This window comes from Neovison vison, chromosome X (genome assembly GCF_020171115.1).
Source record: "Neovison vison isolate M4711 chromosome X, ASM_NN_V1, whole genome shotgun sequence".
NCBI classification, from domain to species: Eukaryota; Metazoa; Chordata; class Mammalia; order Carnivora; family Mustelidae; genus Neogale; species Neogale vison.
This window is the reverse complement of record NC_058105.1, coordinates 97165218-97190931: the sequence shown is the minus strand read 5'-3', so window position 1 is coordinate 97190931 and position 25714 is coordinate 97165218.

The following is a 25714-nucleotide window of genomic DNA, read 5'->3' as shown; positions in this document are numbered from 1 at the left end:
GAAACCACAGACCAAAAGAAAGCAAGCAGACATGAAAGGAAAGGGAAAAAGAGAAGAAGGGGAGGGGAAAAGAAGAAGAAGGCAGGGTGAGTGACGCCAGTGAGAGGGCAGCTGTGAGTTTTCACAGGCGGCAGCAAACCCTAGGAATGTTGGCGGTCAGTTGGTGAATTATTGGCGGAAACGTTCTCTATATAACATTGCATGTCTTCTCTTGGGTTCTCCCGAGAGCAGACCTGGAGATGAGGACTTACCTGTAGATCTCACATAGCTCAAACGAGGGGTGGGAAAAGCAAGACATAAGAAAGAGACCAGGAAAAGGCACGCGATGTGTGGCCTGTCTCCGTGCGCAGCGGGAGCCCTCGGTTCTAGAAGCACTCTGAGAAACTGTGGATACAGTGGCCGTCACAGTTTCCTAGGGCTGCTGCTACAGATCTCCATAAACTCGGTGGCTGAAAACAACAGGGAGGTACTCTCTCCCAGTTCTTGAAGCCAGAAGTCTCAAATCAAGAAGTCAGCAGGATGGGTTCCTTCTGGAACCTGTGAGGGCAGCTCTGTTCCACAACTCCCTCCTGGCTTCTGATGCTTGCTGGGAGCCTTTGGCTTGTAGATTCATCACACTTCGCTCTGTCTCTGTCTTCCTGTCACCTTCTCCCATATCTTGTCTTCTCTTCTTCTACAAGACTCTTGTCATTGGAGTTAAGGCCCACCTGAGTGCAGGGCGATGTCATTTAAAGAATCTTAAGTTAATTACATCCGTAAAGACCCCTTTTCCAAATAAGGTCATACTCACGGGTTCTTAGCTGAACTTTTCTTTGGGGAGGGCACCAGTCAACCCACCACAGCCCCGCCGTGTTGCCCCACTGAGGAAGCTGGAATATACAGTCCACTTACTTTGATCCCCTGTTGGTTAAAGACTACCCCATCAAGGGCATCAGATCTCCAGCCCTTCTGGGCTGCCCCTGCTTGCCGTTCAGCAGGCTCCTTGGGGCTAGTAAAATCCCCAGGAGAGAGAGAAGCAGATGCTGGAGGTGAGAAGCAGTCAGAGTGCGTGCCCTGGGAACATAGAAGTGGTCCAGGAAGGTGCAAGTAGGGGCAGTAGCGATGATTGCTCACAAGGCGTAACGGCATGAAGACGTTGTTCTAGGTGACCGGCAGGCAGGGTGGTGAGAATGGGTGCAGCTGTGAGAAGGCGGAAAGAGATGAAGATGGGAGCCCAGCAGCATGACTTCGCAGACTCTAGCATGCCATCCTAGGAGTCCCTGGGCAGCACCAGGCCCAGCAGAAGTGGGGAGGTGTTTACTGTTAGAGGAAATGACCAGCCACCCCGGAAAAGCCGTCCGAAGGCCCAGGCAGCATACATCAGATGCCGTAGCCTTATCCTACTTTGAGAACTTTTTAGATGGATCTCAGCAGGGACTGTAGAAGCTAGTGAAATCCTCAGGGGTTGTGGAAGTATTTCCTGAATGTCTGTCATTGGTGAAGACCCCAGGTATCTGAGGGCACAGAGGCAGACTCCTTCCCTGGGGAAGAATGGGGAATGGCAAAAGGCAGACAGGATAGTTGGGTCCTGCATTAAATAACCTTGGGTATAGTAGGGCTTTCTTCTTGAAGAAGGAAGAGGAAATGAGAGAAGAGCTAACCAACAATAAGGGTGGAGTCCTGGGCCATATTCTAATCCTTCAGCTAATGCAAGGGCCTGGAAGAGGAAGGAAGAGCCAGCACGATGGCCCAGAGGCTTCACATGGTCTTAAGCAAATCTGGGCACCAGGTATGATCAGCATCAAAGGCAGGTCAGGAAGGGTTGGCCAGCCCCCAGGATGACAGGACGCCAAGTCTCAGTGGACTGAAGGGCAAGCACTGAGATAGTTTCAGCTTCTGCCCGACCCTTTGCTGGGGGACCTGACAGGGGAAGCCAGAGAAAGAAGAGGAAGGTGGTATTTGAGGCAGCTGTGTTTCAGAACTGTCCAGACTACATAGGATTTCATTTTTTCGGGCTTAAATTTTCTCCTTATTGTTCGTAGAGGAACATTATCCAACAGTTCTTGTGTTTTGTTTGGTTTGGTTTGGTTTGGTTTTTTGTTTTTGCCTTCAGTTCCGATTTAAGGATCCTAAAAAAGTGCAGTGTTTGTTCCAGAAATACCAGGTTTGTAAATGGAGGGAAGGCCAACTGCAGCAAGACGCAAACCCCAACAGTTATAAAACTCAAACCTGGTACAAAAATGATTTCTAGGTCACTTGAAGTCCAAAACAGTTATCCCTGCTCAATGGGAGAGTTTCTTCTAAAGGGGATTCTCAAACCCATGTTCCTTCTATCTTATGGCCCTACCATTTCAACGTCTGGCTTCCAAGGTCATCCATCTCTCTGAAACTCCAATTGGTGGAAAGAGAGTAGATAATCTGTGGAAGAGGTCTTTAGGAGCCCAGCCTTGGAGTGACCCACCTGGCATCCCTCCTGCTTCACTGTCCAGAAGTTAGTCACTCCCCTCCCTTTGAGAGAGCATGAGAAATACTGAAAGAAGAAGAAATGAAACTTGCAGACAGCCAGGTAGTTTCTGTCACTCCTCAATAAGGAGCAGCGGGGCATGACGCTAGTGTCCAGGCAGGAGGGGGAATGGTGGCCCTGAGTGGATTTCCCTGCAGGCAGTCCTTGGGAGGATGGCTTGTCTCTGCTCGACATCCTCTTGGCCAGGCTCGCTCGCAGGGCCGCATCATCTGGTGACGAGCCGGGAAGTCCCAGATGGCTTTCCTCGCATGCCCTGAGTCTTGGTTCTAGCCTCGGGCTTGGACGCCTCCTCAGAGCTTCGCTCCCCAGGAAGGTGGCCCCTACTGCTTTGCACGATGCTCCCAGGTGAAGCACAAAGGCTGGACCTGCCTGGTCCTTTCGACCCTGGGCCGGAAAGCGGCACCGGGTTCCTCTCGCTGCATTCTGTTGGTTGGTTGCGCATCATGTGGCCAGCCCAGCTTTGAGGGGAGAGGAAATAGCGCCAGTCCCCAGATGGGAGTTGTGTCCGGTATGGTCATCTACCACATTTACAGAGAGAAAGTTACGGAAGTAGCAGTCAGCTGAAGGGACCTGGGTCTGATGCTAGGAGCCTAACAAAGTATTGGAGTGGACAGAGAGCAGATGCCTTCATATTGGAGAGAAAAGATGACAGAGAAGGCCAGAAGTAAGGGGCAGTGGCACAGCCCCAGGGACTGGCGTGGCAGGTACTATTTTAGTCCTTGGCAGGACTGGTGTCCTGGTGGGGAAGGGTGGGGCCAGGGGTCCCAAGATCGGGTTGAGATTTCCCATGCATGTTTTTATCCATGACCCCCAAGAGGACTCCTTTGACCCTACCATAATAGCTTGTGGGTTTTTCTGTGTCACTCTCTGTGTTTTCATGTCTTTGAAGGTTGGCATGGGGTCTTCTTTACTGATGTGACCCTAGCACTTAGCACAGTGTCTGTCACACAGTAGATGTGTAATGAGTGTTTGTTGAACACTCTGTGTGGCAAAGCCTACAGAGCTCAGCATGTTCTTGGCATGGCTGCCCTTCCATTCGCCTTGACAAGGCCCAAAATAGGTCTACAGAAGGGTTCACAGAGCTCTGCAGTCTCCTGGTGTTCTCGCCACGTGCCCTTCTATGATATAGCCACATAGGTCTCAACAAGGGAGCCACAATTACAACTAACCACTCAGCCTCTCCCAAGACCATGAGGACTTAGCCCATCATGCCCCACATCCCTGTTTATCTTGGCTACCACCAGCTATCCTGCCCCTCTGGGTTCTCGTCCCCAGGACCCATGTCCCCAAATGGCTCTGAATTTCCCCTAAGCTGATTCCAGCTCTCACCCCCCAACCACCTGGACCCTTCTGCTCTGCCCTCTAGAAAGTGCAATCTTCATCCATACAACCATTTATGTTCTCAAGCTCTTCTCTAAACTTCTAGTGGGGGAGCAGTGGAAACTAAAATAAAGATCAAGGGTTTATTTTGCCATGTGGGTAACTGGATCTGTCACAGAGTCTAGGCTCTGGGGCATGAGGTCCAGGGAAAGAGAAGCAGAGTAGATCCTTTGATGCCAAAATACTGAGAATGTTTCCATCCCATATTAGAAAAGTAAACTCTCTTAGTGCTGCCAACCGGCCAGTGGTAGCCAGGTTTGTTACACAGGCACGTCCCAGAAGAGAGGCCAGTGGTCTACTGCACGTGCCAGTAACTGTCTGGTAGTAGGGGGTCCTATTGCCTGTGTGGCCCAGAGGACATGCCTGAGTTAAGATTCCAGCCGCCAGACAGGACAACACTGGTGTTGGCCAGGTCTGGGATTGTCAGAAGTTTCCCTTCACCTTTGGCCTACCTGCATTCTGCCTGAATCCTGCTCCCTCAGAAGGGGTGCTGTTTCCCTGCCATCCCAGCACCACTAGCCCTCATGAATCCCTGGGGCTGGAGGAGGGACACAGGTGCCCCTTGCTCCTCATCGCGACTTCTCCACGATGTTGCCCTTCCCTCTTCCCTAAAGCACCCAGGTCCTTGGAAGCAGTTCTCATAGATTGCACTCCCCATGTCCTCGCTCTGCTGGTCCAGGTCCTCTGAGACTAGCTGATGGCAAGATAGGATTAGACGTGTGAGAGATTTGTTGGAGAAACCCACGTCATGTTGGGGGGAGAAATGGAGGTAGCTGGAGGAAGCAGAGTGAGCAGCCAGAGCGTGACGCAGGTCTAGCCTGCGGAGGATGGGAAGGTTGGGTAGGGAAAGATGTAAACTTTATGGGTGGGCATGCCTGAGAAAGTCTGGGCCCAAGCTGATGGGAAGGCCTGGTGTCAAGGTCGTTGAAGTACCCTGCATCTCCGAGGAGTGCACTTGCCTTCATAGATCCGTGTTGTGCTCACTTGCTGGCTGGGAGCAGCCAGTAGGAGGTGATGGACTGAGAAGTGGGCGGGGGGCCGGGGGTGGGGGATAGTCGGTTACCACCCCACCCCCCGCAGCAAGAACTCTGAGAAGGGCATTGTCATGGCTGCCACAGTCTCCTTGTTGGTGATCTTCTCTCCTTTGCTCACTACGGCCACCACCAGCTTTCACCCAACCCCAGCTCATCACCAGGATTCCCGTCTTCCTCTCCACCACAACTTTCTTAGTTCTTGGCCATTTCAATGCGCACATGGAACGCATCCAACATTCTGGCTTCGCATGCCCTTGGGTCTTCACCACCCTCATGTTAGCCCTTGCCAAGGACTCATTGGCAGGGATTTCTCCATTCCCAGTGTCAGTTTCATGCTTCCAGTATTCCCACCTGCTATCCTCACAGCTCACTCTTTCTAGTGCTCCAACTCTGATGACCGTTGGGTCCCCATGGGTCCCCCAGTCTTGTCACTGCACCAGCTTTTCACTGTACCTCACCCCATTCACTTCTTCCTTTTCCCACTTTTCTGAAGCTTTGGAGTCCATAGTTCATGCACTGTATGCGCCATCCCTTATAAACGTTGTCAACTCCTTGTATGATCTCCCAATTCCATTGCTCTGCTTGCCTTTGCTAAACAAGCTCAGCCTTGTTTCATTCAGCCTGTGACCTTTTCCATCCCAGCTCTTGAACATCTGAAGCTGGCTGAAGAGAAGTCCTTCACCATTGCTGACTGGTCTCACTGGAAATTTATAGTGGCAGACCTCAAGTGGGATGTCAGTGCAGCCCAGCAATTCTACCTGCCCCTTTGCAACTGGCTCTTCCCTTTCTCTCTGAGATGACTCTTTCAGACTCTTCCATCTTTCCTCAGTCCCCCAGCAGTTCCTCCCCTGTTCAACCTTCTCAGCCATTGGCCTTGCTTCTTAGTACCTTGCAAGAGGAACCATCAGAAGAGAACTTTTACTTCCCACCATGACACCTGCCTGCCTGATTGCATTTGTACTCAAAGCTCTGCCTCTCTTTGGGAAGAAATAGATAAACTGTGCGTTCTCTCCAAGGCCCACTCCTCCAAGTGGGACCTGGGTCCCATCCCCTGTTGCTCAGTCAAGGGTCTGTTCTTAGAATTAGCTCTGCCCTCTCCTGCTTTTGCCGTATTTCTCTTCCCTACTGAATCATTTCCATTGGCATCAAAACATGCCATAATGCCTGCCATTAAAAAAGAAATTAAAACCTCCTTGATGCAGACACCTATCCCGCTACTACCCATTTCTCCCCTCCCCTTTCTTGTAAAACTCCTTTATAAAGTTGTCTATACCTGCTGTCTGGAACTGCTCTCCTCCCACCACCCCTGAACCCTGTGTTGTCTGGTGTCAGGGCAATAAGAGCCATTTCTCCAGCCCCACTGTTTGATCTGCAGTAGGCAATTCACAGTGTCAGGCTACTTCCCTCCCTCTGGTGTTCTTCTCTGAGTAGGACATCCTGAGCCCAGCAGGCTCTTCCTGTATAGGGAAACCACCAGGCTCTAGCATCTTCTTGGTTTGGGGCTGGACTGAGCCAGGCTCTTCTCTTCCCAGGATCCTTTCTTGCAGGGCACCCAGTGTGTACTGATGTATGGACTTAATGGGGTGCCACTTAGACTCACCAGGAGATGCCGCTCTGAGTCCCCATCTTACCCTGAACATTCCCATGCTTAAGGTGTTGAAGGTCCATCCTCTACTCCAGCAATGAAGAGGACATGTCTCTCTTCTTCTGGCCCCCTTTTGTTCTCTGTCCCAGGACCCATGCCCCACCCCGTGCCCAAAGATGAGGATCTGTTCTGCCAGTACCCAGGGCACAGTTTCACATGGGCCACACTCCCTTCTCTTTTAGAAAATCTGCCAGCTCTCCTTTGGGGTTCCGTCCAACTGCCGGAACTGAAGCGACAGGTACATAAGAAATAGCGAAGCAATCAGTTTAATAAATATTTGTTAATCCATTGCTTTGTGTGAGATGCATGTTTACAGCAGGGAGCCAAACAAGCCAGCTCCTGTCCATATGGATCTTGTGGCCAAATGTTTATCTGTCTATCTAGCTATGGAGGCCAATATGATAATTTTCTCAAAAAGCCCAGCACAATCTATAATGAAGGAAATTGTGTCCTGTGTTCAGGTCCCTTCAGACCCTAAGTCAGCCTTCACACCTGTCTATGTATTGTAGTCCCTCAGCAGAAACAGCCCATTTATCAGTGAGCGCAAGTGGTCATGATTTCCAGTTCTTCAATCTACGCCAGCAGCCGTCTTGTCAGAGGAAGGGCTGTCACGAGTAGTTCCACATCATCATGAGGGAATTTCTGGCTCAGAGATGTTAAGCAGCTTTCCTAAGATGCATCATCTTTTCAGTGGTGGAGCTGATAGTTCAAGTTCAGGATCCGGATTTGGATTGGATGGTTTCATAGGCCATGTAGGCCCTGAAGAGTCTCACTTACCAGGTACCTATTAAAACATCATAGGAGTACTCGAGGTTTGGTTCCATAGCTGAATTACTTCTTCTGGGGCATTTGACCTTGTGATGACATGAGTAGTAAAGCCCATGTTTACCAGTTTTCCTTCTTCTTGAACTCAAAATAGTGACTGAGTAAAGATGGCCAAACCCATTTCCATGGAGCCCAAGCAGCAGGAGGGCTGCTCTTCAGTTCTTTATTAAGTAGCCGTCCATAGTTCTGCATTTCCCATTTACAACCATGCGTGGTTTTGCCATTCAGGAACGAACATGGGGTAGTATTTCCTGAGAAACTCTTGATAACTCTTATCCTAAGCATTGCCCAGATTATACAGCTCACACTTGATTTTTAATCATACAAGGTTCAGAAGTGTAATTCTGAGGTACATGCCCTATGTATTACCCATCTGTAGCCCCGGTCTAACCCTGTGCTCCAACGGAGAACCACCTTTATTCTTCCGGGTCTCCCAAGCCTTGATGAAGAAACGGTCAGTGGAAACATGTAACCTCTAGGGGGAGCTCTAGGCTTCTCTCTCCTCCCTCTAAACCTTTGGGGAGGATGGGGACTGGGAGCCATGGGTGAAGGGCAAAGTGTGGGCAGGTGCCCTTTGCCTGTGTCTCACCTGGAGATTCGAGGGCTTTGAGTATGCAGGATGAGGGTCTTTTCATCTTCCCTTGGGATGCAACCTTTTGAGAACTCTTCTCCCATTTGGCTGTCCTAGTGGATGGGCAGAGGAAAGGATGACACATGGCCACGGAGCAGCCCGGGTCTTAACCCAGGGGAAAAGTGGGATCCTATGGCTTTTGCCACAACCCAGCCCTGCTTGCCAGAGCTGGGGGTTCAACACAGGGGTATAAGAGTGTTAGGGGGTCAAAGCCATACCGCATCAAGCAGAGGGCCTTTGTCTGGGAGTTGCTCTGCTGGACCCTTAGGGGAGCCTCATAGGGCTGCCCATGGCCACAGTGAACTAACATTCATGGACCTGAGAATCAGGAGGCCTGACCCACCCCTTCCTGAGTAATACCCATAACACGTACCAACAAATCAATCCAATTTATGGTGTAGAAGATGCGTCCTGAGGACATATGTATGATATACACATAAATACAATATTGCGTGTTTATGCAAATGAGTTATAAAAATTATATATTGAGTCAAGTTGCAAGCAATGCATTCCCAAACAAACCAGAACATAGTTTAAATATTCAACAAAATGCACACATGTGGCACGGCCACACGTCGAGCGCCCTGGCCTGGAGCTCAAGGGGCTAGACTTGGTGATCATTCACCGGAAGAGCTCTGCCAGTTCAACAGGGGTTCAGGGATGGGAAGTGTCCCGGGGGCGGGGCAGGGGTGGGGAGAGGGTATCCAGTGGAAACAGGAATCCCCTTAGCTTCTCTGGGCCCCTGTCTTAGTTTGAATCCCCTCAAAATGGACACTGAAAGGAGGACCTGGGTGTAGGTCACCGATTTGTGAGGTGGTCTCAAGAAGCACAGTGAGGGAGTGACGAGATGGATGGAAGGAAGGGATGGAAGTTAAGATAATGTGAGTTGACCAGCAGATTCCCACTCAGGGCAACTAGGGTTCACCCCCTAGTGGTGGGCCACATAAGACAACACGTGGTTCACACCTCAGACTCTCCTCCCTGAAGGACAGGGAGGCTGGGGCTTCAACATAACCGCACTGTGAGTCACACCTCTGATTCTAGGAAGTGATGTCAGGAGTATGGGGCAGACTCTTGAGGTGGGAAGCTGTTAGTGTGCCCAGAGTTGTCCAAGACTTCAGGTGATTCAAGTGTACTGAGGGAACATGGGATGGGGCATGAACAACATCCTCATGTCAAGATTCAGCCTAATCTAGATGACCTCCAAGGCTGCTCCTAGCTGCTGTGTTCAATGACACTCTGATGTATGGAGGGGACTATAGCATGAGTTTTCCATTCCTGGTGGTAGTGAATTGCTCGTCTCTAGAAGTAACTAAGAAGTTGCTTGATAACCACTTGGAAGGACTGTCGTAGTATCAGGTATGTGACTGGAAAGAGGAGCGTTCTAACATACTTTCTGTCATGTTGAGTTCCTTGGAAATAGACTACATGATGAGGACTCAGGCAAGTGATGTATTAAGGAAATGCCCCCTGGGGAGGGCAGTAAGGGAGTGGTGGTAGGACATGAGGGGAAGGGAGCCGAGCAAGTTTCAGGTCAGCGCAGGTCTCATGGGGCAGGGGGTCGGCGTGGAGAGGGCTAGTGTATATGCTATGCCTCAGATTCTGTTGGGAGTTCCAGCAAGGGAGCTGGGTTTTCCTAACTCCTCACAGCATCAGTTATTAGCTAAGGGCCATCCTGGGGGAGGTAAGCTTCCAGGCATTTCTGGCTCTCCAAGAGTGCGGGCAGAGTGGTTCCAGTTGGTCTGAGGACCATAGGTGTAGGCAGCCAGGAGAAAAGCACAGCGAAGCCAGATGGGGGCACAGAGATAGTAAGGGAGATCCAAGGGGACACTGTCACTGGCCGCTACAGTTACGACGAGGATGGCAGTCACCCCTCAGAAGGGTTTTCCTCAGTCCTGATACAGATTTACAAAGCCTCGTGGGCAAAGCCTTGGCACCAGGGCTCCAGAAATCCTGTTCTTAGCCGACTCTACTGCTGCCAATCGTAAACCTGTAAGGAGACCGCATTTCAGAGCTGGAACTTCCAGAATCCCACAGTGCTGAAGAGGGCAAGCTGGGGTCTGTCGTACAGAATGGAAATGGGAGCTTAGAAGTTCCAGGAAGAATGACCCCAAGCCCTCACACAAACTCTGTGGGATCTTTTCCATCTAAAGTAGATCTGTGAGTCGAAACAGTAAACATATTTCTGCAATAAAGGGATAAATCTAGCTATGCAGAAACGCAGCACAATGCCATCATAAAAAATCCACTTTTGTCCATGCCACAGCCCTGAACCTCCTGTGCACTCGATCAGAGACCCTGATAAATCTGGGCTGCTAGAAATGCCAACCAGCTCATATGTTTTCAGTGAGCAATGACAGGGAGCCAAATTGCTTTATTCCGATTAGGGAAGGGCCTCTGACTGTAAAATATACTGTGTGAAAAAAAATATTGAGTTTTAGTTCGCTGACACATCAATTTAAGAGAGTTATGGCTCTCACACGGAGGCCAAGCAGGTATCTCCCCACATGTATGTGCAATAAAAATTAATTGTGGCCTTTTATACAGGGCACTGTTCTCACTTGTGGGATCGGGGGGTGACCCGAGTGTCACCTCCAGTGGCAAGCCACGATGCTGGAGGTGTCACTTTTTTTCTGGGAAGCCACAGAGGCAGACTAACGCCAGAGCCGTGAACAAGCTTTGTGTGTAACTTTCTGAATTTGAAAGAAGACATGTGGCCATGAGATGTTCATATTCTTTTTTTTCCTAAAGTATATACATGCATTATGGTTGTAATGTATTTCTTTTGGGGTCCAGACAGGAAGACAGAAACTTTGGCAAGTCTTTCAAATTAATTCAGGGAATTGATTACACAGGAAATAGAGAAGCAAGAAAGCCACTCGGAATGATGAGGAAGCTGCTACCACCTCAGGGCCTCAGGGGACAGGAGGAAGAGGTGGTATGTGGAGACCAAGAGCTGAGGCCATCCGGGGGTACTTGACCCGTGGTGGAGGCATCCCAGAAGGAGCCGTGGCCACCCGAGGGAGGCACTGGAATATCTCTGTGGCTGGGGATGCCATAGGAAGCAAAGAGTAAGGGGGTAAGACACCCTGGCTTCTCCCTTCTTCCGGTCCTCCAGTCTTCCCCATTGGCCGCGCAGAGCTGGAAACAGGAGGGCAAGGGAGGCTGGGAGATGTAGTTCCCCGTGAGACAAGGCACAGCCATGGAAAGGTAGAAGAAGAGATCTGAGCGCACAGGGGCAGTTGCGAACCATGGCATTTATGTAAATCCCACTTTGTTGGTTTGTCTCCCAACTTGACAAGGCTGTTAGACTCTTTTGACCTTGTGATTTGGAGAGCAGGGAGTTGGCCTGATGTTCAATCCCGAACCAAGGGCCCCACATTCCGCTTGGGAATCTGTTCTATCTGATGGGGATTGCCTTCAGAAAGGGCCACCAGGTGGCTGATGGACATATCACAGCCCATAGGGGTCTTATTGTAGCAGCATTTCTTAGCACCCCTCCCTTCCTTGTGATTTCCTCTCTCTGACTACACCCTTTTTAACGCTGATCCCAAGATAGGAGGTTTATGGCTTTGGGGAAGGATGCGCTCCACCTAGAACAAAGAATTCCATGCCCTCTTTGGAGGGCAGGTGGCAGAGTAGTGAAAAGGCAGTCAGGGAGAGCTGGACAAAGTAATGCTGTGTCAGCAGCTGGCTTCCCAGTGGGCAGAGGGAGAGGGAGTTGCCAGATATTTCAGAACAAGGAAGCCCAAAACAGAGGACTTTTGTTCCTCTTCTTGTTGGGCCTCTGGGAGGAGCCAGCCTCACTGGCGGCCCTACACCAGCATGGAGGGGTCATGGCGGAAGATAATGGGGAGGTCACGTGAGTCGGTAGAAGGATGGATTTTGAGCCATCTCATATCCCGTGTGGTGTGCTGGACATGCAGATGTGCCCAGTTCACCCAATGTGGGCACAGAGTGTAGCTGGGTTGAGGGCAGTAGCCAGATGTTTGTTCTCCATGGTGGGCAAGGTGACCTCTCAGCAGTGGCTTGGGGAGAAGGAGCAGAGTAGGAGAGCGTGTTTTGGCATCAGACAGGCTAGCTTGGTTTCCGGCTCTAACAGTATGTGGCTGTGGGTTTCTTGGACAAGTTCCTTAGCTTTTACCAGCACAGATTCATCTCCTGTGAATTGCAGGTGACCATCTCTACCCACTAGGGGTATTGGGAAAAGTAGAGCTAATGTATGTAACCCTCAGTATAGTGGTGGGAGCAGACTGGGGAGACAGGGATGTGTAGTTATTATTACAGAGAATAGCAATAATGAATACAGTCTGTGTGGTGGAGATCATTTGCTTGTTGACCAGATGATTTCCTTCTCTTCTGGTCTGGTGTGACCATGAGGCCAAGTGAAGGTCGGTGGGATGTCAATGAAAGTGAAGTTCATGGCCTCTAGGCCTGGCCCGGGAGACCTCCCATGCTCCCCACCACACTCTCTCTCATTTATTAGCCACTTGAAAGGGATGAAGTGAAGTCTCCAGGCCCCTCAGGGATGGCAAAGCCACCAGATGGAAAGAACCTGGGTCCTTGGGTCGCTGCTTGTCGGAGGACAGCCAGACCAGAAAAAACACATCAGCGTGCTTCATGGGTGAGCAAGGCATTTTATTTTGCGAAGGCACTGAAATCATGGCATTGTTGGTTAAAGCAGCTGACCTGACAGAACCAGCCTCTCTCTTACTCAGCCTCCCCCTCCACCTACCAGACAGAGTTATCACGAGGATAACTAGGAAAATGCACGCAGAAGTGTTCTGAAGGCTTTTCCTAAAGGCACTCTCAAATTGTAAAGTGTTGTTAAGGATGGAATCGTCCCTCCAAGCCTGCAGCCCAGCCCCACTGGCTTTGCTCTCACTGTTGGCAGGGTTACCTCATTCTTCTGAGTTCTGTCTTTACCTCCTTGAACTAGCCTCCCTCCTGGAGGAAGGAGCACATGTGGGATGGGAAAGTGGGGTCTCATCTCCCTCCAAGACAGCCTGGAAGGAAACCCACTTTCCCTTCCCGGGTCTCCTCGCCTGACTTCCCGTCACTGGCCTCCTCTGGTCCTCTGGCACTGGAAGTATCTGCCCGATGAGGACATTCACACTGCCCTGTCCCCTGTACCCCAGCCCTGTAGCCTACACAGTGGAAAATATGCATGACCACCAGCTCCCAACCGATGGAGCCAGTGGCCTAGGTGGGGATTTAAGGACACCCGGAAGTCCCTCCCTCTACTTTCTCTCACAAGATGTCTCTCTTGGCCTTTTATCTTGAAGTCTGCTCTATTACTATGAAAACACCCTTGCAGGGGTGGGGAGTGAAACTTTAAGTTGGTGGTAGGCACTAACATGGTAGAATGAAGTAGTGACTCAGATCCTTCCTTCTGTGATAAAGAGCTGGCGGCAAGAGGCTTAGATGAACTGGGGAGGCACAGGGGAGGGACAGTGGTTTGGGGATACTACAGTGAGGCCACAAATGAGGAAGAAGATTTCTGAGGAAGGAAGCAGGAGGAAAGAAAAGGAAACGGTGGGAGGGGATGATGCCAAATGTGGCCTCCTAGCCCCGGGCCAGCCCTAACTATCAAACCACCACCAACTGCACTTTTAATAAAAAGAACACACACTTGATCTTCTCTATGTGCCAGGCATTGTTCTAAGCACTTTGTGTCCTCAAAACAATCTGGGGAGTGGAGTTGGTAAGTACCATTATTAGCTCTTCAAAGAAAAAAATGTTGCTGAACACCACCAATCGCCCAAGATCATAGAGCTAATAAGTGGCAGAGCTGGGATTTGAACCTGGGAAGACTGCCTCTGGAGGTGGTTCCCTTAACCACTTAAATTAAATTCCTCCTCAACTTAATAAAATTGAACCCGACAAACACTTTGAGGGGAACTTCGCATGAAATACTATGGATGTTGGAAAGACAGATGAGCGATACCGTCTTTACTCTTCCTCAAGGAATTTCAACTCTAATGAAGACCAGCCAAGCACACACTTTGAGGGGCGTTGGGACAGTGATGCTGGCAGTCAAAGCAAGCATCTGGCTCAGGTTGGGGACATGGCTCCTGTCCTAGATGAGCAAAACCAAGGACAGTCCAAGACCTTGAGGGGATGAGGGTGGGAACCTGGGAATAAGAAGTTATTGACCTTGGAATTCAGAGCGATACTGAAGCTGTAACACACTGCATCCATTAGGAATGGCTGGGTTTTTTTTTAGCTGCATCTAATACAAAACCTAACATTGACTTGGTTTTCTTTCGTTTCCCCCCTCTGCCACCACAAATCCCTCTAACTGGGTCCATCAAATTTCCCAATGCACATTCAGCACCGTCCTGGGTCCTGGAGCAAACTATTGAGGCAGGAAGTTCTCAGTCATTCTTGGCTTCTGTCCCCCGATCTGATGTGCCTTGATCTGGAGCCAATTCTCCACACTCATTAGGCTGACCAGGAAGCAGGGCATCTCCCAGTCTCTATCACTAGGCTTCAGAATCGGGCATCTGGTGAAGCTTACTCCCTCCCCTCTCCCCCGCCTCCACAGTTCATCCTTCTGAGTTATCAAACCCGGGCCCCCGTCAGTATGATTGTGTGGGGTAAACACTCTTCGTTTTCTGCTTAACACCCATCCTCCCTTCTTCCTCACTAACAGAAAATCCGTTTTGTTTGGGAGCAACATGTCATCCCCAGGCACCAGATCATGATTTGTCTAAGCTAATTATGACAATTTTCTTCTCTATATTTTCCAGCCTCCTGGGAAGCTAAGGGATGTCATATGACCCAATTCATCTGGCCAATGAGACTGTGTGTGTGTGTGTGTGTGTGTGCACGCACACATGCGTGCACGTGTACATACATATGGAAAGGGGATATACTATAGGAAAGTTTTTATTCCTGATAAAAGGAATACAGAAGGCTTACATACCTTCACCATCACTTTGTCTTAAATCTACACTTGATGTCTGGGGGCCTCCCCCTAGTGCATAGCTTCTGACCAAGGTATTTAGACCTGAACAAAATTGAGCCATCATCTCATCTCCAACCTGCTCCTCCTGAAGGTTGACAGTCCCATGAATTCACCTGCATGCATCAGTTACCCAGGCAAGAGCTGGGGGCCACGTTTACTTCCTGGCTCTCCCTCATTACCACTCCCCACCAGCCCCATCCTATAGTCCCCAAGTTTTATTCATTTGACCTCTTGGCTCTCTCTTAAATCTGTCTCCTCTCCATCATCTGTCACTGCCTTAGAGCTTCACCCTGCCTCGCCTTGATTGCAGCTCTTACTGCTCTTGTCCACCCCTCTGAACTTTCCAATCAGTCCTCCAAAACTGACTTTGAGTTTCATTTCCAAAATGCAAGTCTGATCAGGGCATTTCTCTGCATAAAATCCTCGTATTGCTCCCGGGGCTTTAGTTTAGACCCTTGAGATCTGACTTTTAACAGAACCTTTGGCTGTGGTTCCTGCCTGCCTACTTCTGCCATCCCCTGAAGGTACCCCTGCCCAAGTTTATCAGACACAGACTATGCTTAGAACCAGCTCAGTGCTCTCTCATGCCTCTCCCTCTGCCTTGTCCTTCCCTCTGATTCCTCTTCCATTAATCCTATTTGACCATTAAAACTCAGGTCAACTCATCAGCCCTTCCTTTCTCGGGAAGGCTTCCTCAAAGTAACTTTCCTTTTGTCTACCTTACATATCCTCTTCTCTCCTCCTACATCTACAGTACCCCTTTACGCACTGATCTGTGATTTCCAGCTATTCTTTTTTTCTAATTAATGCTTACTTAGATTTACCCACCTGTTTACCAAGTTCATTGCTCACCATTGTTTTTCACATCCTATCACTCCCTTCTGGGTTGAATTTCTGAGGTACATTTCTGAAATAAATCCTTTGGTAATTCTTTCCGTTAAGATCAGAAGCATAATTTCTCCCAGACTTCATTCTAACCACTCTAATTTATTTCAATCTGCTTTTTACTTTTTGTTGTGAAAAATTTCAAATATACGGAATGTAGGAAAAACAGTACAGCAAACACACATATGCTTCATCTGGATTTAACAGTTGTTAACATACACCGTATTTATTTCATCTGGTTTTTTTCTAAAAATAGATTATAGGCATCCTCACTTTTGCCTTTTTCTTTCCCCTATTCTTTTCTCTCTCTGCTCTTGAGAGACTGAACTCTAGGACCGCATCCCCAAGACCTTCTTGCCCCCTGGCTGTTGGTTGGGTTTGGTCAGTAGGAGGATCCAACAGATGAGAAAGTGGACTGAGAGTTGGCAGTGTTGTTTCTCCACTGAAGTCTACAGCTTCTGGAAGGAATCCTAGAGCGATAGCCACACCTCTTCCTTGGGGTCCTGGGAGCTGCTGCTCCCTGTTTCCTTGAAGACCCACGATTGAGAACTAGAGCTCCGGGCACTTCAGCATATTTTGCTGGTTTGCCCACATCCTGGTCACACCTTCATAAATAGTCCCTTTATTAAGACTTTCCTCTACTATGCCACTTGATCCTGGCTAATATGCATTCCTAAGTGATTCAGCGCAATCTTGAAAACAGACTGTTAAAAACATAAACACAATACCACTACTGTACAAGCTGAACAAAATTAACAGTGCTTCCGCAATATTCCCTGATATCCAGTCCATATTCACATTGCTCCAACTCTTTCAAAAACTGTCTTTGACAGCTGATCTGGTCCATTCAGAAGTCAGGCTGAGGACCACATATCACATTTAATTACTCGGTTGCTTAAATTCTTTTTCATGCAGGAGAGCCTCCCCTGTCCCTTTCTTTTCATCTTACACATTTTGGACAATATTTTGTAAGCAACATGGCTTATTGGATATTGGATCACATCAAGAGCCATGTGTGGCCCCACTGTTAGTAATGTTGAGTTTGAGCACTGCCATCCTCACTCTTGACAGTTTAGGTGGGTATAGAATGACAGTTTAGGTGGGTATAGAATTTTTGAAGTGCCAGTTATGTTTCCCTCTGCTCTTTGGCCATTGTTCCTTCTGGCCTCTGCAGAAGGAGATTTTGCTGCTGCAAAATCTGCTGCTGTCATTCAGTTGTTGCTCTTTGTAAATGGTTTTTCTTTTCGCTTAGTCTATTTCTGAGGTTCCCTCTTTGTCTCTGTAGTCACAAAGGTGTACTGTGATATACCTGATTGTAGATCAATATTCATTTGCCCCCAGGACTCACTGTGCTTTTGAATCGGAGGATTTATGGATGCTGTTAATTCTGAAAAGTACTCTCAGCCGTGTTTCTAATTTAGTCATAGTCCTACATTTTTGAGTCTCCTCTCCTGGAGGCTTGATTAGCTCTGTGTCAAACCTTCTCATTATAGCCCCAATGTTCTCTAGCCCCTCTTTTACTTTTCCTATCACTTCATCTCACTGTACACTGTAGGTGATTTCTTCAGCTCTATCTTGAGGTTCAAAAACTCTCTCTCCAGCCTCGGGTCTTATTCTGTTTCACTCATCCACTGCATTTTTAATTTCGTTTTTTTTTTTTTTTCACTTCTAGACGTTCTCTTTGCTTCTTTTTTTTAATACGTCTGCTTTATTTTTACATAGTATTATGTCCTTTCTTTATGACTTGTACATCTTTTATTGATTTAATTATTTGAAATATATTTACTTTACAGTCTCACTCAGTTTTTCTATTATACCCAAGTCTTTGGGAATGTTTCTATTTTCATTTGCTTATTTGTTTTCCTGCTGACTCCTTCTCATGGTGAATCATGCCCTCAGATGTGTTGTGATGTGTCTTACTGTGAAGTCATCGTTAGCAGGCTTTTGTAGGAGGTTGGTTGGAAGTCTTTTCTACTCTGTAATTTGGCAGTACTGGTACAGACGAGTTTTGCCTCTGCTTTCTAGGGTCAGATTTTATGTAATTTTATGGCTTGAGGAATTCCTATATCATACAGGTGGAGTAAATTCAGACTCTCTTAGGCTTTGAATTCTCATCGAGAGCTTTTTATTTACTACCTAGAGTTCTGGGAAAAGGTGATACTGTCACTAGCCTGGACTGATGGCAGAGTGGTCCACAACCCTTTTTCATCCTCCTGAGGTCTCAACTTTATGCAAGACCTCATGTTCAGCTCTCCTGTTTTATGTGGGTCACTACCATATTTTCTGACTTTGCCTTCTTGTTCAAACTCTGACCCCTAGCTCCTAGAGTCTATATTCTTTCTGGTAGACTCCCTGAATGCTGCCATATCAATTTATAGACTTACTATGCTTCCTTCCATCTATATTTGACTCTGGCACCTTGGGAGTTTTACTTCCCTCATTTCCAATCTCTCCTGGTTTTTGTCATATTTTAGCACTACATGTTTCCAGTACAGGTGTTTCTAGGTGTTCTTGTTAATGTCTGCCTAATTTCCCCTCTCCGCATCTAGACTGGAAGCACTTTGAAGGCATCATCAAAGGCAGATTCAACTCCATATTCCTCAAATCTAACAAAGTTCCTGGCATATAAATGGGCACTCAAGGAGAATTTCTATAACTGTCTAAATGAATAAATTCTAATGTACATGTGAAGTTCGTGTTTTCCGAGGCTCTGATTTGCAATTACTATTTCCTTGTGTGACACTTATTCATTAGTCGCTTTGGCCCATTGTGTCATGGAATCTAGATGTTGACTTTATAAGTTGGCATCCACTATTTCTATATCTTAGAACACAACATTTTACTCCCGTATTTGTTACACACATTCTACTGCCGCCTTCTTTAACATGTTTTCTTATTATTGGTTAGTAGACCATAATATGACAGTTAGTTCTATTTCATCTACAAAATAAATACTAATAAATGCTTCTTCTGTCTGGAAAGAAGAGAACTCCACTCAGGAACAAGAGGTTTACTTGTGAATACACAGATCTTATATAATCTCAGTGGCAGGAAGGGGAGAACAGCAAGTCTCCTATGAAATGGTACAAGGCGCAGAAATTCAGAAACTCAGGGTCTTACTCTCTTAGGAGCCACGTGATCATCTCTTTCCTGATGGACTCTCATTTTTGCCCAGATTCCCTCTCCCTTCAGATGGCTTTCTTCACTAACTCACTCTGCGCCTAGCCTATCAGAGCCTACATACTCTTGTAGATTCAACAGACTACTCAGCAGGGTACAGGCACCCAGGGGCCTGTCTAGTGGGCCTGACTAGAGCATTCATGCTGCCTTGAGGCATCAGAGGGGCTCCAAGTTTACAGAAGAATTGAATGAAAGAAGGTGCATCCAAAAGGAACTTGAACCAAGTGGGGGGTGATTCAGCAGGAAGCCTTAAAGGAGGATCACAGCCCTGTTCCCAGCAGCAAGGAGAAGGCATGACTTCATCTGAATTAACACGTCAGCCTAACCCCATCCCCTCCTGGGACCGTAAGTGCCTCCACCTCCCAAATTTCCAAGCACCTGCACCTACGAAAGCTACAGTGAGACATAAGCCATAGAATCAGAGACTGTTTAACAGGATGGTACCCCGGAGGCTCTTAAAGGGCAGATTTCATTTTGCTTCATATTCTGTTATTTGTGTAAATGTCTCTTACCCCCCGCCACCAATAAACTTTAAGGTCCTTGAACGCCAGAAATCTGTCTTGTATGACATCTGTGCCTCTCTACAGCACCAGACACTTTGCCTTGCTCACACAGCTGTCTGACTTCAAACCCCAGGCTTGTGCTTTACTGGTTGCATGACTTTGAACAAGTTGCTCCACCACTCTCCACCTCAGTTTTCTCATCTGTACATAGGGGATGACAATAGTACCTACCTCCAAAGGTTGTCCTGAAGAATATATAGCTAACACATGGCAAATAACTTAAACTCTTGAGACCCATCAGCCATTTTGAATAGGTGTGGCTTTCAGGTGGGGCTAAGTTTTTCAGGTGTCCAAGATGTCTGTGGACTGATCTCTGTGTTGGTTCTGCAGTTTCTTTACCACCTCTGGGCCAGCGATAACTGGGCAACCTCGTGGCCCAGATTGGCATCTGGAGGTCCCTGCTCTGGACAGAAGCTGTGTCTGGTCAGAAAGGAGCCCTGGGCAAAGTGGTTGTCGCCAAGTCCCTATCCCAGCACACTGGCCTAGGATCCAAGCCCTTCGTCCCCTGCAGGTGCAACTTCAGGCCCTCTGGAAGCTGTACAGCTGCCCCCGACACGGGTGCACACATGCACAGGACTTCGTGTGCACACACTCGCGCATGCACACATGTGCGTGCACACACGCACCCCCTGGAGCAGACTCCCTGCCGCCTGCCCTTGCTCTTCTCACTCCTGTTGAGTCCTGCTTCCCCGGGGCCTCTTTTGCCCTGCTCCCTGCCAGCCCCCTCCCCACATTAATAATCTTACATCTCTTGGCTCTCCTCTCTCCCTGCCTTCCCGGGTGACAAATAACTCCCCTGACGAAGCTTCCACGTGAAAGTGGGGGAGGGAGAAGAATTTTCTTCCCTCGCTAAGTCACATGCGTGCACTTTACAAGAGCTTTTGGAAGATGCCTGCATTTATCCTACTCGAAGGAGCAGATCCTGTGATGCCCACGTGTTTCACTTGGGTTCTTCTGGAAGCAAAACTGGTGACTAAGACTAGGATGTGGGGCATTCATGCAAGAGGTGATCCCAAGCCTCAGGAAAGAAGGAGCAGGGAGAGGGAGGCAAGAAACAGGGGGAAGCCAGTGTAAGTGTGTGTGAAAGTCACTGCCACAGACAACCAGGAATTGCCCCTGCTGGAACACCCCGAGAGGTACATGGAATGCTTCGGGACTTGTCTACCTGAGAGAAGAGAGCCAGGCACATATATCCCTGAGCCCTGCACCTCTGTTGGGTGGAGAGTGCCTCTTTGGGTGTTAACCTTGCCCTTCTGGACTGTTCTGGGCAAAGCCCTGGGTCGAAAGTGGAAAGACTAAAGGTCCACACCTGAGGGCAGATGCTGCCAGTGGGAAGTGAGTCTGAGCTCGCAGGAAAAGGACGGCCACTCGCCGAAGCTAGCCGGAGGAGGAGGCAGCTCTAGGGACCAGTGTGTCTGGCAGCACGTGGCAGGCCAGGTGAGAGGTATGTGAGCAGCGGCATCACAGAGTGGGCAGGTAGGGCCCGTCTTCCGTGTGTAAGAGAAACCTGGCTGCAAATAGCCAGGAGCATAGAAGTATAGCCCTTACACCAGCGCCTTCCTCTCCCTGCGGCCTGTTCTTTCCAGAAGGACAGCAGAGGCCCCGGCCTGGATCAAGCACAGCCCCATCCTGCACGGAGCCCTGAAGCCTGCTTTAAGCCCCACAGGGCTCATGAATGACAGCCCACCCAGCCCAGTCGCAGAGTCTGGCCCGATTCTGGGCTGAAGTTCTCTAGTGGCCTTCCCAAATCCAGGGCTGGCTAAGCTTTGTGTCCATTTTCATCCAAACCAGCTCCCAACCTGGTGGGAGGAGCGGCAGAGGGGGCCAAAGGTCTCCTTCTGAACTGCTCATCATTTCCCTTCCTGGGGGGATCAGGGAAACTTCAGGCTGGCCCATCGAGAGTCAAACAGGAGCCCCCCGATGGAAGCGACGGAAGGTCCTGTTTTATCAGTAGAAGAGGCCTCAAGCTGGGTGACTGGAAACTGACATGCCTTCTATTTATTTACGAAATTTGTAACTGTGAAAATTAGCCTTAGAAGTTGTAGACCCATTACTATTAGCTTTATCGTCCTCCTAAGACATACCCCGAGGCATTCCTCCAGATTGAATCCTATTGTGCTTTGCAATAAACCCATAATTGATAATGCCACGGAGCTTTAATATGGATGGAGAAATGAAATCTAGAAAGTAAATACATTCAGAATTTTGCTAGCAGGCTGAATTTAAAACTGATTTTCTGAACCCACCAGGATTATTCGTCCTCAATAATGATTTAATTTGAGCAAGCCACCCTGAGAGCTCCTGGTGGGGGAGGGAGGGAGGACAAGCGCAGCCTGCTTTCTCACAGGGGCCCCTTAAAGAACTTTATCCTGCATTTTGCACCTGTAAGTTTGGGAAGATAAAATTAAACTCTGAAATTATACATGGTGGACCAGTAAACAACACAGGCGCCCAGGTCCTGGCTGCCGATCCAGTGTCCTGATGCGATCACTTGTCACTAATGCTGTCAGCAGAAGGGCGCTGATTCAGTTCGCTTCTACGAGGCGAGCAATTACGCCGTGTTTCTACATGAGCCGCACAGCGGTAGGGAGGGCCGGGTCAGAGGAGGGGAGACTGCCTTCGTGACTGCTGGCCTGGAAAGAGCCACTTCGGCTGCAGGTGTCGGGAGAGCCTCCATAGGTGGTCCCTTGGGCTGCCTCTTAAAACGGAGCCCTGGTGGACCCCTGAGGAAATCCATTTTGCTTGTGTTCTAATCGACTGGTAGGGAGGTGGGAGGGGAGAGTCCGGATTGCTACCTTCTCGAGGTCACATTCTACCACAGAAACAGTTGGCGCTCAACTATCCATCAGACAGGAGTAGACTTTAAAGGTATGGATTCTGGAGCCTGACAACCTGGGCTCATGTCCCAGTTTTTATCACCTGCTAATGCTGTGGCCCTTAGGACACTTGCATAACTCCACTGGGCCTCAGTTTCCTGATTTGTCCAAGAGAAGGGCTAAAGGCTCAATTTTTCAGGAAGCTGACTCCGAGCTGGAGATGCGCACGCTGGAAGGTATCAGGGTGTGCTCCTGGGGTCCAGATGCACGGAAGGGAAAGGAAGGGAAGGGAAGGGAAGGGAAGGGGAGGGGAGGGGAAGGAGCAGGGTGGGCCGAGAGAGAAGACAGGATGTGATGGAATCTCTTCAGAGATGTCAGCTGACCTCACAGGGAGCTCTGGAGCTGGGATGGTCCGAATTTGGGGAACAGGGATCTGGGTTTTAAACCCCTGCATTGATCAGTCATTGGATGAGGGCTACTAGCCATTTTATTTTATTTTATTTTATCTTATTTTAAGAGAGTGCAGCAGGAGAGGGCAGAGGGAGAGAGAGAGAATCTTAAGCAGACCCCATGCTGGGCATGAGCTCAATCTCAAGACCTTGTGATAACGACCTGAGCTGAAATCAAGAGTCAGACCCTTGACCACTGAGCCACCCGGGTGCCCCTACTGACCCTCTTAAACTGAGGCACTCCCGCAGACACTCAGAGCCTGGGCCCTTCTGAAGGCAGCCCTCCCATCAACGGGGTGGGGGGAATCCTTCACTTTGTGAAGGGGGGGTTGCGTGACCATGTCCATGGCACATGATAGGGACAAGATCCTGCTTTGCAAGCTTTGGTGGGTGACTTGACACACACAAGGTTTTTTTTTTTTTTTTTTCCCAATTTATTTATTTTCAGAAAAACAGTATTCATTATTTTTTCACCACACCCAGTGCTCCATGCAAGCTGTGCCCTCTATAATACCCACCACCTGGTACCCCAACCTCCCACCCCCCCGCCACTTCAAACCCCTCAGACTGTTTTTCAGAGTCCATAGTCTCTCATGGTTCACCTCCCCTTCCAATTTACCCAAATTCCCTACTACTCTCTAACGCCCCTTGTCCTCCATGCTATTGGTTATGCTTCACAAATGAGTGAAACCATATGATAATTGACTCTCTCTGCTTGACTGATTTCACTCAGCATAATCTCTTCCAGTCCCGTCCATGTTGCTACAAAAGTTGGATATTCGTCCTTTCTGATGGAGGCATAATACTCCATAGTGTATATGGACCACATCTTCCTTATCCATTCATCCGTTGAAGGGCATCTTGGTTCTTTCCATAGTTTGGCGACTGTGGCCATTGCTGCTATAAACATTGGGGTACAGATGGCCCTTCTTTTCACGACATCTGTATCTTTGGGGTAAATACCCAGGAGTGCAATTGCAGGGTCGTAGGGAAGCTCTATTTTTAATTTCTTGAGGAATCTCCACACTGTTCTCCAAAGAGGCTGCACCAACTTGCATTCCCACCAACAGTGTAAGAGGGTTCCCCTTTCTCCACATCCTCTCCAACACATGTTGTTTCCTGTTTTGTTAATTTTGGCCATTCTAACTGGTGTAAGGTGATATCTCAATGTGGTTTTAATTTGAATCTCCCTGAGGGCTAATGACGCACAAGGTTTTCGAATGGTGCCTGGAACCATGACGGTGTTATTGCTTTTGTCCGAAGACACCGAGACCTCTCCCCATTGGTAGGACCCAGGCACTGGGTAGTAGCCATGTGGGCAGGTTCGTGGGGAGGGTGGCTAAGAGTTTGAGAGGAAACACGGGGTGGGGGGGCTAGCAGACTTCTCTTCTGAGTTCAGCCAAACCTCCATTTCTTCTTACCACTTTGAGGAGAAGCAGGGTCTATGTGTGGAGGAGGGGCTTCCCTCTCCCAGAGGACACACTTCCTCAGCGCGCTCTGGATAAAACAGCCAAAGCGGCAAAGGTGGTATCTTCGTCTGCTCAGGCGGCCATAACAAAACCCCACAGAACAGTGGGCTTCAGCAACAGACACATTTTCTCATGATCAGCGTGTTGTCAGGGTTGATCTCTCTGGAGGTCTCTCTCCTGGGCTTATAGATGGCTGCCTTCTTGCCATGTGCTCCCGTGGCCTTCCCTCTGGGAGAGACGCCTGTTGGGATCTCTATCTGTGTCCACATTTTCTCTTCTTACATTCATCCCCCTTCCCTCTGGCCCCCGGGTAAGGCCTGCTCATTCCCCCATGCCGCACTGCGTTACCTCAATCTCTCCTTCTGTCCCCCTGCGAAGCGCTGTCTGACTGTCCGCCCCCCTCCCCGGCCCTTCCCTTTGCCCCCCCCCCCCCCCGGTTCCCTTTGCCCTTCCTACTCAAGCTTATCTCTTTATCGTCCCACTTCCTCAGACCAGTGCTGGCTGACAGCTTTGCTTATGGCTGAAAACCAAATCGTATCGAGGTAGAAATGGCTGAGCGAACTACTCAGGGTTTTAATTGCATTTTTACAATGAAGAGACTTCGGGGAGGGGCAGCTATTCCATGGGGCCCATGTGACTTCTGTTAGTAAGAGGATGAGACACCATCCTGGAGCTTCTGAGGCTTGTGACTTATTGCCGAAATCACACTGAATTTTTGTCATCAGTCCCAGAGCTTTACTCTGCACGGGCATCCCCTGGGGATCTTGTTAAAATGCAGATTCTGATTCAGGGGGTTTGTGAGGTGGCAGGGGGCCCCTCACCAGCTCCCTGGTGATGCTGACGCTTCTGGTCCACAGACCACACTTTGAGGGGCAAGGGCCTAAACCACAGTTTTTAAATTCAGGGTATCCCCTTTGGTTCAGCCTTCTACAGCTACAAGAGCTCCCTCCTTGCGCCGTGAGGGTCCCTCTCACATGCCATGGGAGGTTTCCAGGAGAAGACACCTTCGAGCCCACCCATCCTGGGGATCACAGTCTGGATTCCCCCTCTTCAGTGAAGAGGTGGAAGAGGAGAGAGGGAGGGAGAGGGAATGTGGCCAGAGGGGAGCAAAGGCATGGGAGAAGGGACAGAGTCTCCCAGCTGAGGAGGCTGTGGAGAATGCTTAAGGAGAACTCAACCGGTGTTACAACGGGAGGAGACCACAAGGGCTTCCAAAAACCCATGTGGACCCAATGCAGTTGTGGACCCTGGGGAGCCATGAATCTACAAGCCAGAATGAGGTCGTGGTAAGAGCTGAGGACAGAGAGAGCCAGCTGGCAATTACCTGGACTAGGTGAGTGGTCTGGGTGGGCCCTGGTGGGAAG